Below are 15698 nucleotides of genomic sequence, written 5' to 3'. Positions count from 1 at the left end.
ATTCAAATTCAGACAGTATGACCCGGTTCATGCTTTTAGCCATGACACTGACTCTGAACCCACAATGGAGGTTCCCATGCTTTCCGAGAGTGGAAACTCAAACCCAGGCACTTCCAAAAATATTAAATGTGAATGTAAAATATCTTCACAGTCTTAATGACTGATTTCCTACATAGTTCTGCATCATAAAAGTATCTGTTTGTTAACCATATTAGAAATTACCATTGAAGAGAAAGTAGGAAAATCTTCCCAAATCTAAGCCAATCAACTCTTTCGGTTAATCAAAAGTCAGAGATGTTCCTAAGACTACAGAGTATTTTAATTAACACCACCTTTCCGTAAAATGATAACATTTGCACCTTCCACAAAGTCAACTTTATGAGACCATTCCTAACACTAAGTTAGTTTTCACTACGTTTATAGGAAAGAAACTTGTTTTAAAATCTATCAATCTTAGTACAATCCAAAAAAAGGAAAAAAATGATAAATTAGACCTAATCAAAATTAAACATTTCTGTCCTCTAAAAGCCCACGTTAAAGGAATGAAGAGAAAGATAAAGACTAAGAGAAAATTTTTTGCAAATCACATATCTGGAAAAGGATTTGTATCCAGACATAGAATTCTCAAAACTCAGTAATAGGAAAATAACCAAATTAAAAGCTGGATAAAAAATTTCCACACGCACTCCACAAAAATATGATGATGGCAAATTAGCACATGAAAAGATGTTCAATGGCTTTAGTCATCAGAGAAATGCAAATTAAAACCATGATTAGGCACTACTACTAGATACCTATTAGAATGACTACATTGCAAATATTGATATTATCAGTGATGTGGAATACCAGAACTCTCATACACTGCTAGTGGGAATATAAAATGGTACAGCCACTCCAGAAAAAGGATTGGCAGTTTCTTAAAAAGTTAAACATATACTCACTATATGACCTAGCAATCCCTCTCCCCACAGACAGCGACCCTGGAGAAATGAAAACGTTATGTTCACACAAAAATCTGTACACAGATGTTTACAGTAGCTCCATTCATAACTGCTAAAAACTGGAAACAATCCAAATGTCCCTTAATGAGTGACGATAGAAAACTACTCAGCAATTAAAAAAAAGAATAAATTTGTAATATATATAATACCTTAGAAGAATCTGAAAGACAGAGTAAAAGAGCCCAGTCTCAGAAGTTTAATACTGTATGATTCCATTTGTATTATATTTTCAAAAAGCCAAAACTATAGGGCTGGAAAAAGGTCAGTGGTTGCAGGGGTTATGGGATGGGGATGGATAATTACACAAGGAGAGCATGAGGGAGTTTTTTGGGATGATAATAGCGTGTATCCAGACTCTGGGGAAAGCTGCACAAACTAGACGTGTATTAAATTGAAAAAATTTTCTTACCAAAAGAAAAAAAGCCACTTTTACAGTATGATAATTTAAAAGTAAAATTTTAAAATCACTTTTAAAATATGAATCGCAATGTCACAATTAACATGTTTTTTAAAAACTGTAAAGAAATAGATACGGAAGGGTATGTTAATCAATGGAAAACCTACGCACATGTCCCTTTCCATCCACGTATGTTTCAGAGGCAAGAACGGAGGCTTAGAAAGGAAGTCTCTAAACTGAGCACTCATTGAGCTCAGTTGGCACCAAATACAGGATACTTCTGAAGAATTCCATTATCACCAGGTACTTTGTCCAGGACCAAAAGTAAATAATGGAGAAAAATGAAATCCACAGTGCGCCACGAAGGTGCTAGGGAGACAGGCTTGGACTAAGACATTTTCAGTAACAGATGATAAAAAGGAAGGTGATTTTTAAAAGAATCATTCTTTTCCCACAGTGGACTTCGTTCTGTAACTGTATGAGAATAACCATCCGACCACCATGAAATCAAGTCATGAAATGTGGTTTACTGGAAAAAAAAAAAAATCAGTTATCTTCCTTAAATTAACTTTTCTTGTTAATGTAGTTATGTTCCTCTTTTACTTCAAAAGAGCTAAAGCTTATTTGATTACAAACAGACTTCAAAGAAGAAAAATCAACTGTGAGCAAACAGCAGGAGCCAACAGTAGTAAAAAAAAATTTCTTCAAGCTAAACTGAAGAGAATTTCTGTATCTCTGTCTTATACATTTGTTCCCATCAGAAACAAACAAAAAAAAATATCTTCCTCATAGGTAACTTGGGTAGAAGGAATCGGACTGCATTTGTCGAGATCTGAGAAGACTGAAGAGCTGTGCTGAACATCTACTCTATCTCTATAACACTATCTACTTACTCTGACAGAAATCACAAACAGCCACACAATCAGGTCTCAATGAGACTCCAAGTTGGCCTTAATTTATTAAGCTATATAAGCAATAAAACCATAGGAAAACTTGAAAGATGCATACAATAAAATACTTTTCTTTACATGACTAACAAAACAAAAAAAATTTTTTTTTTTTTTTTTTTACAAAACAAAAATTTAAACAAAGGAAGAACTGCTAGGAAAAAATTAGAGATTCACTTTTTTTTCTACAAAGTCAATTATTTGCCTTTAATCAGCCTCATGCATTGTTCTTTTCCCAGGAGAAACTCTATTATTCTGAAAACAAGACTCTACTGGAAAGTACATGTTTTGTGACAAGAGAAGAAAAGCCAGATTGATACATTATTAAAATAACCCATATGACTTAGCCCCTTGGATGGAGGAAAGTGTATGAGAGCATCTCCCCTTCTCCAGACCCAGCAGCCCAGCTGTGGGGAGACAGTGACGCCAGCAGAAGTATGTTATGCTTCCTCGGGGAACAAAAAGTTCGGAACCATTACTCCAGGGGTGGCACCGTGGTTCTGAAATGCCGATAAATTAGTGTCCAGGCTCACTACTAGACCTCCAGGCCACCCACGGCCTGGCTAGAGCCTAATTTTCTCGCCACGCCTGAAGGGTAGTCAAGCTTCTGAGTCTCTGCCCCTTCCCACCGCCTGAATGTCCTTCCCCTCCTCTCTCTGAACCTAACTCCTAGTCGGCTTTAAATGAATGATCCCAGGCTTAATTTCTCTAAAATGTTCTCCCTCCTAAACCAGCACTACTTCCTACAGAAGGATTTGGCCTCTAAATCATCTATTATTTTGAATTAAACATATAAGATGCTCTGGCTGCCCACACAACCATCTTATAAATAGGGTCATATTTTATATCATTGATATCCCCAAGACAACCATTCAATTCACTAACGCCATTCAATAAATGCTTTAATTGAATTTCCCAAAGAGATGGCCTAAAATAACCTGAATGCCAAGCATTCCAAGAACTGAGCTGTCCTGTACCAAATTCAGTACTCATCAGAATTCCAAGTCATAAAGAGGAATGCTGTATTATCTTTAAATTTATCTGTTTTTATCCAAAACTAGAATCTGCCATGGTTCTATGGGATACATAAGCAAAATATTCTGCAAAGTAAAGAAAGTTTTATTCATTGTACTATATTTAATATTCACCCAGACTTGCATTTTTCTCTAAAACTCTGATAAAATCTCTGAGCATGCAAGAAGCATTAGAAGAAAGACTAACCCTATTGAGAAGAAAACTAGAAACTAAGATCATCAATCGTATTCCATTTTGAGTAATCTCTTTGATGAAGAGGTAAATTTTCCTAAATTCCAGAATGCATGGAATTCAATATTAGCAAAGCAAAATGTTTTAAATACGTAAAAGAAACATCCTAATGGACCTTCTACCATCTGTCTTAGTAACTAAAATGATAAAAACAAAAAAAACTAAAATTTTTTTTTTAAGATTTTATTTATTTGACAGAGATCACAAGTAGGCAGAGAAGCAGGCAGAGAGAGAGGAGGAAGCAGGCTCCCCGCTGAGCAGAGAGCCCAATGCAGGGCCCGATCCCAGGACACCGGGACCATGACCCGAGCCGAAGGCAGAGGCTTTAACCCACTGAGCCACCCAGGCGCCTCCAAAAAACTAAATTTTAAAAGTTGTATCAATAGCTAAAATTGAGGGGGTTTTTCCCATCTATTAGTTTGACTTTTCCTGACCCTTTTTTTTTTTTAAGATTTAATTTATTGGGGCACCTGGGTGGCTCAGTGGGTTAAAGTCTCTGTCTTTGGCTTGGGTCATGATCCCAGGGTCCTTCGATCAAGCCCCGCTTCGGGCTCTCTGCTCAGTGGGGAGCCTGCTTCCTCCTCTCTCTCTGCCTACTTGTGATCTCTGTCTGTCAAATAAATAAATAAAATCTAAAAAAAAAAAAGATTTAATTTATTTATTGGCGAGAGCAAGAAAGAGACAGTGAGAGAGGAAGAGCGGACAGGAGCAGGGAGAAGCAGGCTACCTGCAGAGCACAGAGCCCAATGCGGGGCTCCATCCCAGGACGCCGGGACCATGACCTAAGCTAATGGCAGTTGCTTAACTAACTGAGCCACCCAGGGCACCCCTGACCCATATTTCAGAACTATCAGCAATTCTGGAGGCAGACTTCTTTCAAGAATTCCAAATTATTTCTTAAAAAGTTTGAGCCTCCTCCCAAATCATCTAACATGCTTACTAATCAATAAAAATGCATATATTTTAAATCCCATATTTATGAAGCAATCAAATCAAAAGACTGACTTTCTAGAAAAGTTCGCTGCTTACCAAGAACATTTTACTAAAAACATTTTCTTTCTTTGTATTTCTTTATTTTCCCTTTTAGATTATCTGTGGAGACTTGTAAACACATCATAATCCCAAACAGTTGAGCTTTTTAAACAAAACATAAATCAATTTTAAAAAAGCCAACTGCGTAATTAAAACAAAATGGTACCACCACCACCACCACCATCATCCTTCTTAAAAGCTGTCTCTAATTTACACCAACAGTCTATGTTCTAAAACTGCATTTTCAAGTCGGTGATTGAAACTCAGTACAGAGTTTCCTACTTCCATATGTAAGAAAAAAACAGTCTTGGTAAGAAAAAAAAAAAGTAGATTATAAAATAATACAGTATATAATCCCATTTTATAAAACATGTATTGAATATGTTACATAAAAAGCCAAGATAAGGGGCGCCTGGTTGGCTCAGTTGCTTCAGCGACTGCCTTCCACTCAGGTCATGATCCTGGAGTCCCGGTATCCAGTCCCGGTATCCAGCCAAGCAGGATGCCACTTCTCCCTCTGACCTCCCGCCCTCATGCTCGCTCGCTCTTATTCTCTCTCTCTCTCAAATAAATAAAATCTTTAAAAAAAAAAAGGCCAAGATATGAAACAAAATATCAAAAGTGACTATCTTCTTTCCCAAAACCCTTAACTCCAATCTAACCATGAGGGGAACTATCAGACAAACCCAAACTCTGTAACACTCTATGAAATACCCCACCAAGGCCTGGGTGGCTCAGTCAGTGACGTGTTGGACTCTTGGCTTTGGCTCAGGTCCTGATCTCAGAGTCGTGAGAAGGAGCCCCTCGAAGGGCTCTGCGCCCAGCGTGGAGCCGCCTGGGGATTCTTTTTCTCCCTCTCCCTCTCCCCCACCCCTGGTGCACTCTCTCTCAAATAAATAAGTCTTCAAAAAAAAAAAAAAAATAGGAAGGAAAAAGAAGGAAGGGAGGAAGGGAGGAAGGGAGGGAAGGGGGAGGGAAGGGGGAGGGAGGGAGGGAGGAGAGAAAGAAGGAAAGACCAGGACTCTTCAACAATGAACTCTGAGGGGCGCCTGGGTGGCTCAGTGGGTTAAGCCTCTGCCTTCGGCTCAGGTCATGATCCTGGGGTCCTGGGATCGAGCCCCGCATCAGGCTCTCTGCTCGGCGGGGAGCCTGCTTCCTCCCTCTCTCTCTGCCTGCCTCTCTGCCTACTTGTGATCTCTGTCTGTCAAATAAATAAATAAAATCTTTAAAAACAAACAAACAAACAAACAAAAAACAATGAACTCTGAATAACGGTCATGTTCGACATGGATCCTGGATAGATCTTTGAACAGAAAAACTAGGAAAATCCAAAAAAAATCTGGTTATTAATTAACACTAATGTTCCAATGAAGGTTTCTTAGATTTGACAAATGTACCACAGAAATGTACGACATTAACAATGGGAGAACTACCTCTTAGGAAAATTTTGACTTGCAAAAGAGAAACAACAGGAACAGTGACTGTGAATTAGAATATTTACCCTGATTTTAGATAAGCAGCAATCTCCACTCAAGTATAAACTAAAAAAAAAAACAATAAAAAAAAACAATGGGAAAAACTGGATAGAGTACATGAGAACTCTGGCCTACATTTACAACTTTGCTGTCAATCTAAAATTATTCCAAAATTTAAAGTTTATTTAAAAATTAGTTAAGTGAGGGCTCCTGGGTCTCGGTCGTTAAGCGTCTGCCTTCAGTTCGGGTCATGGTCTCATGACCCTGGGATCAAGCCCCACATCGGGCTCTCTGCTCGGCAGGAAGCCTGCTTCTCCCTCTCCTACTCCCCTTGCTTGTGTTCCCTCTCTCACTATGTCTCTCTCTGTCAAATTAATAAATAAAATCTTGATTTTTTTTAAAGACTTTATTTGACAGAGAGAAATCACAAGTAGGCAGAGAGAGGGAGGGAAGCAGGCTCCCCACCGAGCAGAGAGCCTGATGCAGGATCGATCCCAGGACCTTGAGATCATGACCTGAGCAGAAGGCAGAGGCTTTAACACACTGAGCCACCCAGGTGCCCCAATAAATAAAATCTTAAAATAATAACAATAAAGTAAAAAATTAATGAAGTGGGTATCTATGGTGGATTATGGATTTTTCTATTCAGCAGCATTTTTCAACAAGCAACATGCTTCACTGTCACGGAAGGCAGCTATGCTGACCACTATGTCACCAACACTGGACCATGCTTCACTGTCGTGAAAAACAGAAAGGGGAGGGGTAACTATTCTAGATTTTAAAAAAACTAAACAAGTGCCTGGGTGGCATGGTCAGTTAAGTGTCTCAACTCTTGGTTTCAGCTCAGGTCATGATCTCAGGGTCCTGGGATCATCCCCTCCAACAGGCTCCAAGCTCTGCTTGGGTTTCCCTCTCTCTCTCTCTCTCTGCCCCTCCCCCAGCTCTCACATGCTCTCTCAAATAAATAAATAAAAATTAAAAAAAAAAAACTAAAGAGACACAGTAACCTAAAGAAATAAAATACATTTTGGGGACAAATGGGGAAACATCCATAGACTTGATATCTGATAGTAACCGTTAGCATTACTGAATTCTTAGGTGTGATAATGATATAATGTTTATGAAGAAAAATGTCCTCATACTTTAGAGATACAGTTGACCATCAGGTTGCTGACCCCCATGATGTCAAAAATCTGTGTATAACTCTGACTCCCCAAAAACCTTACTACTAATAACCTAGTGCTGACCAGAAGTCTTACTGCTAACAGTCAGTTAATGCATACTTTGTATGTTATACAATGTACTCTTAGAATTAACTAGAGAAAAGAGATTATTAAAAAAATCACAAGTGGGGCGCCTGGGTGGCTCAGTCGGTTAAGCTTCTGCCTTCGGCTCAGGTCATGATCCCAGGGTCCTGGGATCGAGCCCCACATCGGGCTCACTGCTCAGCAGGGAGCCTGCTTCTCTCTCTGACTCTGCCTGCCACTCTGCCTGCTTGTGTGCTCGCTCTCTCTCTCTCTCTGACAAATAAATAAATAATAAAATCTTTTTTAAAAATAAAAATAAATAAAAGAATTACAAGAGGGGCGCCTGGGCAGCTCAGCCATTAGGCAGCTGCCTTTGGCTCAGATCATGATCCCAGTCCTGGGATGAAGCCCTGCATCAGGCTCCCCGCGCAGGGGGAAAGCCTGCTTCTCCCTCTCCCACTCCCCTACTATGTGTCTCTCTCTGTCAAATAAATAAATAAAATCTTTAAAAAAAAAAAAAAAAAAAGAATCACAAGAGGGACAGCTGGCTGGCTCAGTCAAGTAGAGCATGCCAGTCTTGATCACAAGCTCTATGCTGAGTGTAGAGATTACTTAAATAAATAAATCTTTAAAAAAAAAGAAGAAGGGGGCGCCTAGGTGGCTCAGTGGGTTAAAGCCTCTGCCTTCGGCTCAGGTCATCATCATCAAGCTCTCTGCTCAGCGGGGAGCCTGCTTCCCCGTTTCTCCCTTCCTCTCTCTCTGCCTACTTGTGATCTCTGTCTGTCAAATAAATAAATAAAATATTAAAAAAAAAAAAGAAGAAGAAGAAGAAGAAGAAAGAAGAAAAAGAAAAAAAAAGAAGGAAGAAGAAGGGACAGAGAATACGTTTACTCTACTGTAAACACTCCATGTATAAATGGACCTGCATAATTCAAACCCATATGAATGAAGTACCATCCAACATGTCTGCCACTAACTTTCAACTGGCTCTGGGAAAAAAAAACAAACAACTTCTATTGAGAGAAAGTAAATTAGGACAAATGCTAACAACTGAATGTTGACTATACCAGTCTTTCAACTTTCCTATACGCATAAACATTTCTATGAAATAAATTAAACTAATGGTTTTCTTTAACTTAAAAAAAGTGATTTGAAACCCAAACTAATCCAGGGGCACCTGGGTGGTTAGGTCAGTTAAGCATCCAACTCTTGGTTTCAGCTCAGGAAATGATCTCAGGGTGTGAGATCAACTCCAAGGTGGACTCTGGGTGTGGAGCCTGCTTGAGATTCTCTCTCCCTCTACCCCTCTTCCCCCACCCCTGCCCACCATCTTACTCGCACATGCACTCTCTCTCTCAAAAAAAAAAAAAAAAATCCAGAAAATAACAAGTGTTGGTGAAGATGTGGAGAAACACATTGCTAGTGGCACATAAAATGATGCTACTACTATGGAAATAGAATCAGTATGGTGATTCCTCAACAAATTAAAAACAGAATTACCACAGGACCCAGCAATTCCACTTCTGGGTTAATTCCCAAAAGAACTAAAAGCAGGGACTCAAACAAATACTTGTATATCCATGTTCATAGCAGCATTATTCACATTGGCGGAAAGGTGGAAGCAACCCAAGTATCTATTAACAGATGAATGGAGGGGCGCCTGGGTGGCTCAGTGCATTAGGCTTCTGCCTTCCGCTCCGGTCATGATCCCAGGGTCCTGGGATTGAGCCCAGGGTGGGACTCCCTGCTCAGCAGGGAGACTGCTCTCCCTGTCCCCTGCTCATGCCCTCTCTCTCAAATAAATAAATAAAATCTTTAAAAAAAATAAAAATAAAAGATGAATGGATTAAAAATGTGCCGTTTACATAAAATGGCTTATTATTTAGCCTCAGAAAGCAAGGAAATGCTGACATATGCTATAATATAGGTGAACCTTGAAGACATTATGCTAAGTGAAAAAGAGGCAGACACAAAAGGACAACGTCTGACTGTACTTACATGAGGGACCTAGAATACCCAAATTCATTGCGAGATAAAGTAGAATGCTGGTTGCCAGGGGCTTGAGGGAGGGGGAAATGGAGAGGTGCTGTTTAATGGGTACAGAGTTTCAGTTTGGGGCAATGAAAGAGTTTTGGAGACGGATGGTGGGGACAGTCCCACAATAATGTGAATGTACCTCCGGCCACTGACCTGTATGGCTAACATGGTAACTTTACGCCCGTTTAGCCAAAATTTCTACAGAAAACACACACACAAGTCTTGATACCCTCCTTATAAGCACTGAGGCCCATATCCTAATCCAGATGCAAACCTAAGGACTCCTTACTGCCCATTTCCCAGTATGCCCCACCACTGAGGAACTGAGAGCTCAGAGCCAGATCCAAAGGTGGAAAATTAGTCCCACTAAATAAATTCAGAAAAGCCAAAACATGGGTGCAAGTCTAGAGCAGTTGGCTAGAGGCAGGCGAGGGAGGAGAAGGCAAAGGCAGAAAGCAGAGACTCAGGACAGAGGAGCTGATGAGACTAGTAAGGACAGCACAGTTGGTGAGAACTGGGAATAATGGAGGACAGATCAGAGAAGAGAATTTTCTGGGATAAGGGAAGGGAAGTGGAGGAAAAGGTAAAAGAGAATTCTAAGAAGGGGATTCATTGAAGAAGGGATTCTGCCCAAGTGTCAGCAGAAAAATAACTTCTTTCCATTGAGGCAGTCATTTGTATCCAAAGAAACCAAGAAAAGTGATAATATCAAGCCTATGATAAGTCAGGAGGAAAAATATTTTCCTATTAAAGACTACAACTGGGGCGCCTGGGTGGCTCAGTGGTTAAAGCCTCTGCCTTCGGCTCAGGTCATGATCTCAGGGCCCTGGGACAGAGCCCCACATCGGGTCTGCTTCCCCCTCTCTCTCTCTCTCTGCCTGCCACTCTGCCTACTTGTGATCTCTCTCTGTGTGTCTAATAAATAAGTAAAATCTTAAAAAAAAAAGAGTATACAGGCTTAAAAACAGATCTGCCTAAATTTCAATTCTGGCATTGCAACCAGAGACAATCTACATAAAAATTTGCCTTGATCTCCAAATCTGTAAAATAGGAATAATAACAATCTCCACCTCTCAGGACTCTTGCAAGAATTAAAATAAATTGAATTATAAAAGTACTCAGAACAGGGACGCCTGGGTGGCTCAGTGGGCTAAAGCCTCCGCCTTTGGCTCAGGTCATGATCCCAGAGTCCTGGGATCAAGCCCCACATTGGGCTCTCTGCTTGGCAGGGAGCCTGCTTCCTCCTCTCTCTCTGCCTGCCTCTCTGCCTACTTGTGATCTCTGTCTGTCAAATAAATAAATAAAATCTTTTTTTTAAAAACTGACATCTTTAAAAAAAAAAAAAAAGTACTCCGAACAGTGCCTGGCCCACTATAATAAAAGCATTAGCTCACAGGATGCCTGGATGGCTCAGACGCTGAGCATCTGCCTATGACTCAGGTCATGATCCCAGACTCCTGGGTTCGAGCCCCGAATAGGGCTCCCTGCTCAGCGGGGAGCCTGCTTCTCCCTCTCCCACTCCCTGCTTATGCTCCCTCTCTCACTGTGTCTCTCTCTGTCAAATAAATAAATAAAATCTTTGGGGGGGGGGGAAGCATTAGCTCACAAATCTAGAATATGAGCTCCATGGGAGCTGGGATTTTGTCTATTTTGTTCACTGCTGAAGCCCCAGGTTCCTGACATAAGTATGTGCTGAAAAATAAAAATTTGTTGAATGAGACATTTTATGCCAGCAACACAGAATCCCAAAGTTAAACAGCACTACCTTTTTGTTATTACTGACAACTAAAACCTGCATCAGTTTAGCTTCAAAGTTTAGAGTTCAGAGAGCATTTGGGGTTTTTTTAACACCTATCTTATCTCAGGTGATTCTGCAAAGCTGGTATCATTTATCTCCATATCACAGACAAACCAAGAGTCAAAAGACTTCAGTGATTTGCCCAAAACACAAAATCTGAGGCAGAACATAATTCTGGAAGTTAATCCTACTTCTTTTCCCTCTAGACCATACCCACGTAGCTCAAAACATACCCTACGAAACTGTTCAAATTCTCCCTACCTGCAAATGCACCAAGTTCAAGGTTACCAACACACTTCATCTTCCCATTTACTTTAAAGTAACTGATAGGGGGGCGCCTGGGTGGCTCAGTGGGTTAGAGCCTCTGCCTTCAGCTCGGGTCATGATCCCAGGATCTTGGGATGGAGCCCTGCATCTGGCTCTCTGCTCAGCAGGAAGCCTGCTTCCCCCTCTCTCTCTGCCTGCCTCTGCCTACTTGTGATCTTTCTCGTCAAATAAATAAATAAAATTCTTTAAAAAAATAAAAAATAAAGTAACTGATGGGGAGGGAAGAAACAGATGACATAACACAAACAACTGTCAGCGTCGGGCAATGGGTACCACGGGACTGATTATACTCTTTTTCCACTTCGTGTGGAACCTTTGAAAGGTTCCATAATAAAAAATTTTAACTAAGGGGCGCCTGGGTGGCTCAGTTAGTTAAACGTCTGTCTTTGGCTCAGGTCATGATCCCTGAGCCCCACGTGGGGCTCTGCGTTTGGCCAGGAGTCCGCCTCCCCGACTCCCTCTGCTCCTCCCCCTCCCTTGTGCTCTCTCTCAGACACATAAAATCTTTTTTAAAAAAATTTTTCGAAAAGAAATTTTCCAAAAGATAAAGTCCTCATTCTGCAACATAAACTCTGCCACTTCCAGCTTCTACTGAGCACATCCCAGTGTGAGGAAAACAGGCCCCATGAGAATCTTCAGCACTTTGCAGTGAGAGGCAGGGACGAGAACACCGGACTGGGAATCAGGAAGCTTCCTTCATGCTTGGCTTTACTAAGTAGGAGACCTCACTGGTTCCTCTAGTACCTCTGGGCCCCAAACTTCCTCCTCTGTTCCTTCGAAGATTAAAATTCTGATCTCAGCTTTCTCCTTACTCCCTGGACTCAACAAACAAAACCAAATTCATCTTTCCTCTCTTCCAAACCCTGAAGACCTGTTCTTCCTCCTGACTTCCCTATTCCTGATGCCTAATTCTGCCAGCCGCCTGAGCATGCACACCTCAACATCATCTCTAACTTGAGACATGGAACTGACTGTTCCCTTCCCCTCCTATCTAATCAGTTACCACATCTCTCTGCTCAGCCTCCAAAATATCTCCTTAATGCACTAACTCCTCTTCATCCCCAACGCCACAGATTCAATTCAGTCCCTCATCACTCCTTACTTGGACTACTACCATGAATACAACTAAAGTCCCTCTCTTGGGCACATGGATGGCTCAGTCAGTTAAGAGTCTGCCTTTGCCTTGGGTCATGATCCCGGAGTCCCAGGAGTCCCAGGATTGGGCCCCATATCAGGCTCCCCACTCAGGTGTTAAGTCTGCTTCTCCCTCTGACCCTCCCCTCTCTCATGCTCTCTCGCACGCTGTCTGTCTCTCTCTCTCTCTCTCAAATAAGTAAAATCTTAAAAAAAAAAAAAAAAAAAGCCCTATCTCTCCTCACTGCCAATCCATCCTACTCATCCTCAGTCTGGCACTTAAGACCCTCCAAAACTCAGTCCCAACCTCTTAGCAGTCTCAACATCCACTATGTTCCTTTATGCATCCCAGGGTCCAAGTGGTTTGGACATGCAGTTTCCTGAGGTCAACCTCATTTCCAACACTAGTCCCCCACCTCTGCTCAAGCTCTTTCTCTCCAGAATGCCCTCTTCTTCCCTCTGCTTCTCTTCTTCATGGTGATGCCATTTAAATACCACTTCTTCGGCTGAAGTGCTTCTTGATTTCCCCAAGGGGGCAGTATAACACCCTCTCCTTAACCACTAAGCACTGGGGCTGAACCTCTTTTATAGCACCTATTAGTCCTTTCATTTTCTGGTGCCTTTAATCTCCCTACTAGATAATTCGTTCCTTGTCAGTAGGAAATACGTCTTACTCATCTTTGTATTCCTCAGAACAGAGCTTCTCAAAGACTGTGCAAAGGCACAGTGGCGAGTTAAAGATGTTCCAGGCCGTAATCAACCCTCCAAGCAGTCACAAAGGGCCTTCAGCAGCCAGAGCAGAGTCCCCACCAGTCAAGTCGCAAGCATTCTCCAGTCTAACCCTCTCCCAACTGAGCTATCTTGGCCAGTCCTCAAGCATTCTCAAGTAGCTTCCTCCTTCAACCAGGCACACACTGCAATGATAACTTGGACGCACTCAGAGGACGCAACACAGCACGCTGTACACAGTGGATGCCCAATAAACAGTTGCTGAACTGAAGTGAGAATAACCCATGTGTTCCCTTTCAACCACTACCTCCAAGATCACTTACCATCTAGACCTCTTTGAACGTTTCCACTGAATGTGTTCTGGTTATCTTTTTAATAACCACTGGTTTATTAGCTGGCTACACTTGCCTTACCATCCAAAGCTCACATCAACACCATAGTGCATAAAATAACAGAGGATATGCACAAACAATGCACCACAAAGAGACTCAAAGTAAAATTCAACATTACAGAACAAAGAAATGCAATACCACTTTACACTACTAAATGAGCAAAAACTTTTTATGAAAACTGTATTTCTCTGTCCAGCTCTGGCAAAACAGGTATATCCATTTATCTGTTAGAAGTAAAAACTGGTACAACGTTCTTGAAAAGCTCTATGGCAACATATACAAAAAGCCATAAAAACATTCATCCCATTTAACACAATACACTCAGAAATGTACCCTAGAAATATAATTAGTCAAAAAAATAAAACCAGTAGTATGTACAATAATGTAAAGTATTAAGTGAAAACCAGGGAGCAACATAAATACCTAACACTGAAAGAATTAGGTAAATTATGGGAGCATGACTTCATGAAATATTTTGCAGCCTTTCCTACAGGAGCACCTGGGTGGCTCATTCGATTAAGCATCTGACTCTTGATTTTGGCTCGTGACTCCGGGCTGTGAGATCGAGCCCCAGGTCAGGCTTCACATGAATGGGAGTCTACTCCTCTCCCTCCTCCTCTGCCCTTCCCCGTGCCTACATGTGTGCACACACTGTCTCTCAAACAAATAAATCATTTTTTTTAAAAAGTAAGCATATAGGGGCACCTGGGTGGCTCAGTGGTTTAAGCCTCTGCCTTCGGCTCAGGTCATGAACTTGAGGTTCTGGGATCGAGCCCCGCATTGGGCTCTCTGCTCAGCACGGAGCCTGCTTCCTCCTCTCTCTCTGCCTGCCTGTCTGCCTACTTGTGATCTCTGTCAAATAAATAAATAAAATCTTAAAAAAAAAAAAAAGTAAGCATATAAATTAAAATTGTGGCACCTATAACATGGAAACGTTTCATGATCTAGTAAGTAGAAAAAATTCAAATTACATGTACCATAATTAACATGAGTAAAAAATACACATATGTGTATATACATACATATATATATATATATGCTTACATATAAAACTATGTATTTTAATGGAAAACAAAACAAAAAATCAACCATTTTAGGGTAATCTAAATATCTTAACAATTTATTTAATAGGCATTCTTCTGAAATTTTTTTAAAGATTTATTTATTTATTTATTTGACAGAGAATGAGAGAGAGTAAGCATGAGAGGGGGGAAGGTCAGAGGGAGAGAAGCAGACCCCTTGCTGAGCAGGGGTGTCCCGATGCAGGACTCAATCCCCAGACTCCAGGATCATGACCTGAGCTGAAGGCAGTCGCTCAACCAACTGAGTCACCCAGGTGCCCTATTCTCCTCAACTTTTGAAAAAGAAAGTTCTGCCATATTGAGGAAACAGAGGGGTTCCATGATACAAGCTTGGCAGAGCCTCAAGAAGAGGTTCACCCCTCCCTTTTACAGTTCATTTTGGCCTTAACTGAGAACTCTCATGCATTCCTTATCACAATGACCTCTTTATGACACCCTTAGACCCCCACTTTCCAAGGCCAACAAACCACCTCAACTGTTTTGAACTCCCAAATCATGCAAAACAATAACATAAACTCTAAAACAAAGAATGCCTACAACTGTGTGTTACTTTAGCAATCAGCAAATAGCCAAGCCCAAATTCAATTATAAACCCTGAAAGTATATAGTACTGTCACATTAAGGTTTCCAGGATTCTCAAAGCCAACTTGCTGAGTAGTGGACTATACCAGAATTAAAAAGCAGTATGGAATCACAGACAAATCAAAGAACTAAGGGCCAGGAGACCAAGGTACAGTTAAAAAGAAAAAAGAAAAGTTACTTTAACTACAAAGAAGTTGGGTAAAAAGCAGCTGGCCGTGTCTCAGGAGTCTCATGCAGCCAGAGTCCATAAGC

At 41.1% G+C, this 15698-nt stretch overlaps 1 protein-coding gene across 6 annotated transcripts in view; it reads right to left on the bottom strand.

The window, feature by feature from the left end:
* The window catches only part of HELZ (helicase with zinc finger), a 162614-nt gene that overhangs the window by 139429 nt on the left and 7487 nt on the right, over positions 1 to 15698 (bottom strand). The window lies entirely within an intron of this gene.

This window comes from Mustela erminea, chromosome 18, assembly GCF_009829155.1.
Source record: "Mustela erminea isolate mMusErm1 chromosome 18, mMusErm1.Pri, whole genome shotgun sequence".
In the NCBI taxonomy this organism is placed as follows: Eukaryota; Metazoa; Chordata; class Mammalia; order Carnivora; family Mustelidae; genus Mustela; species Mustela erminea.
Note: the sequence above shows the minus strand (reverse complement) of the source record. Positions and strands in the feature narration are given on the sequence as shown.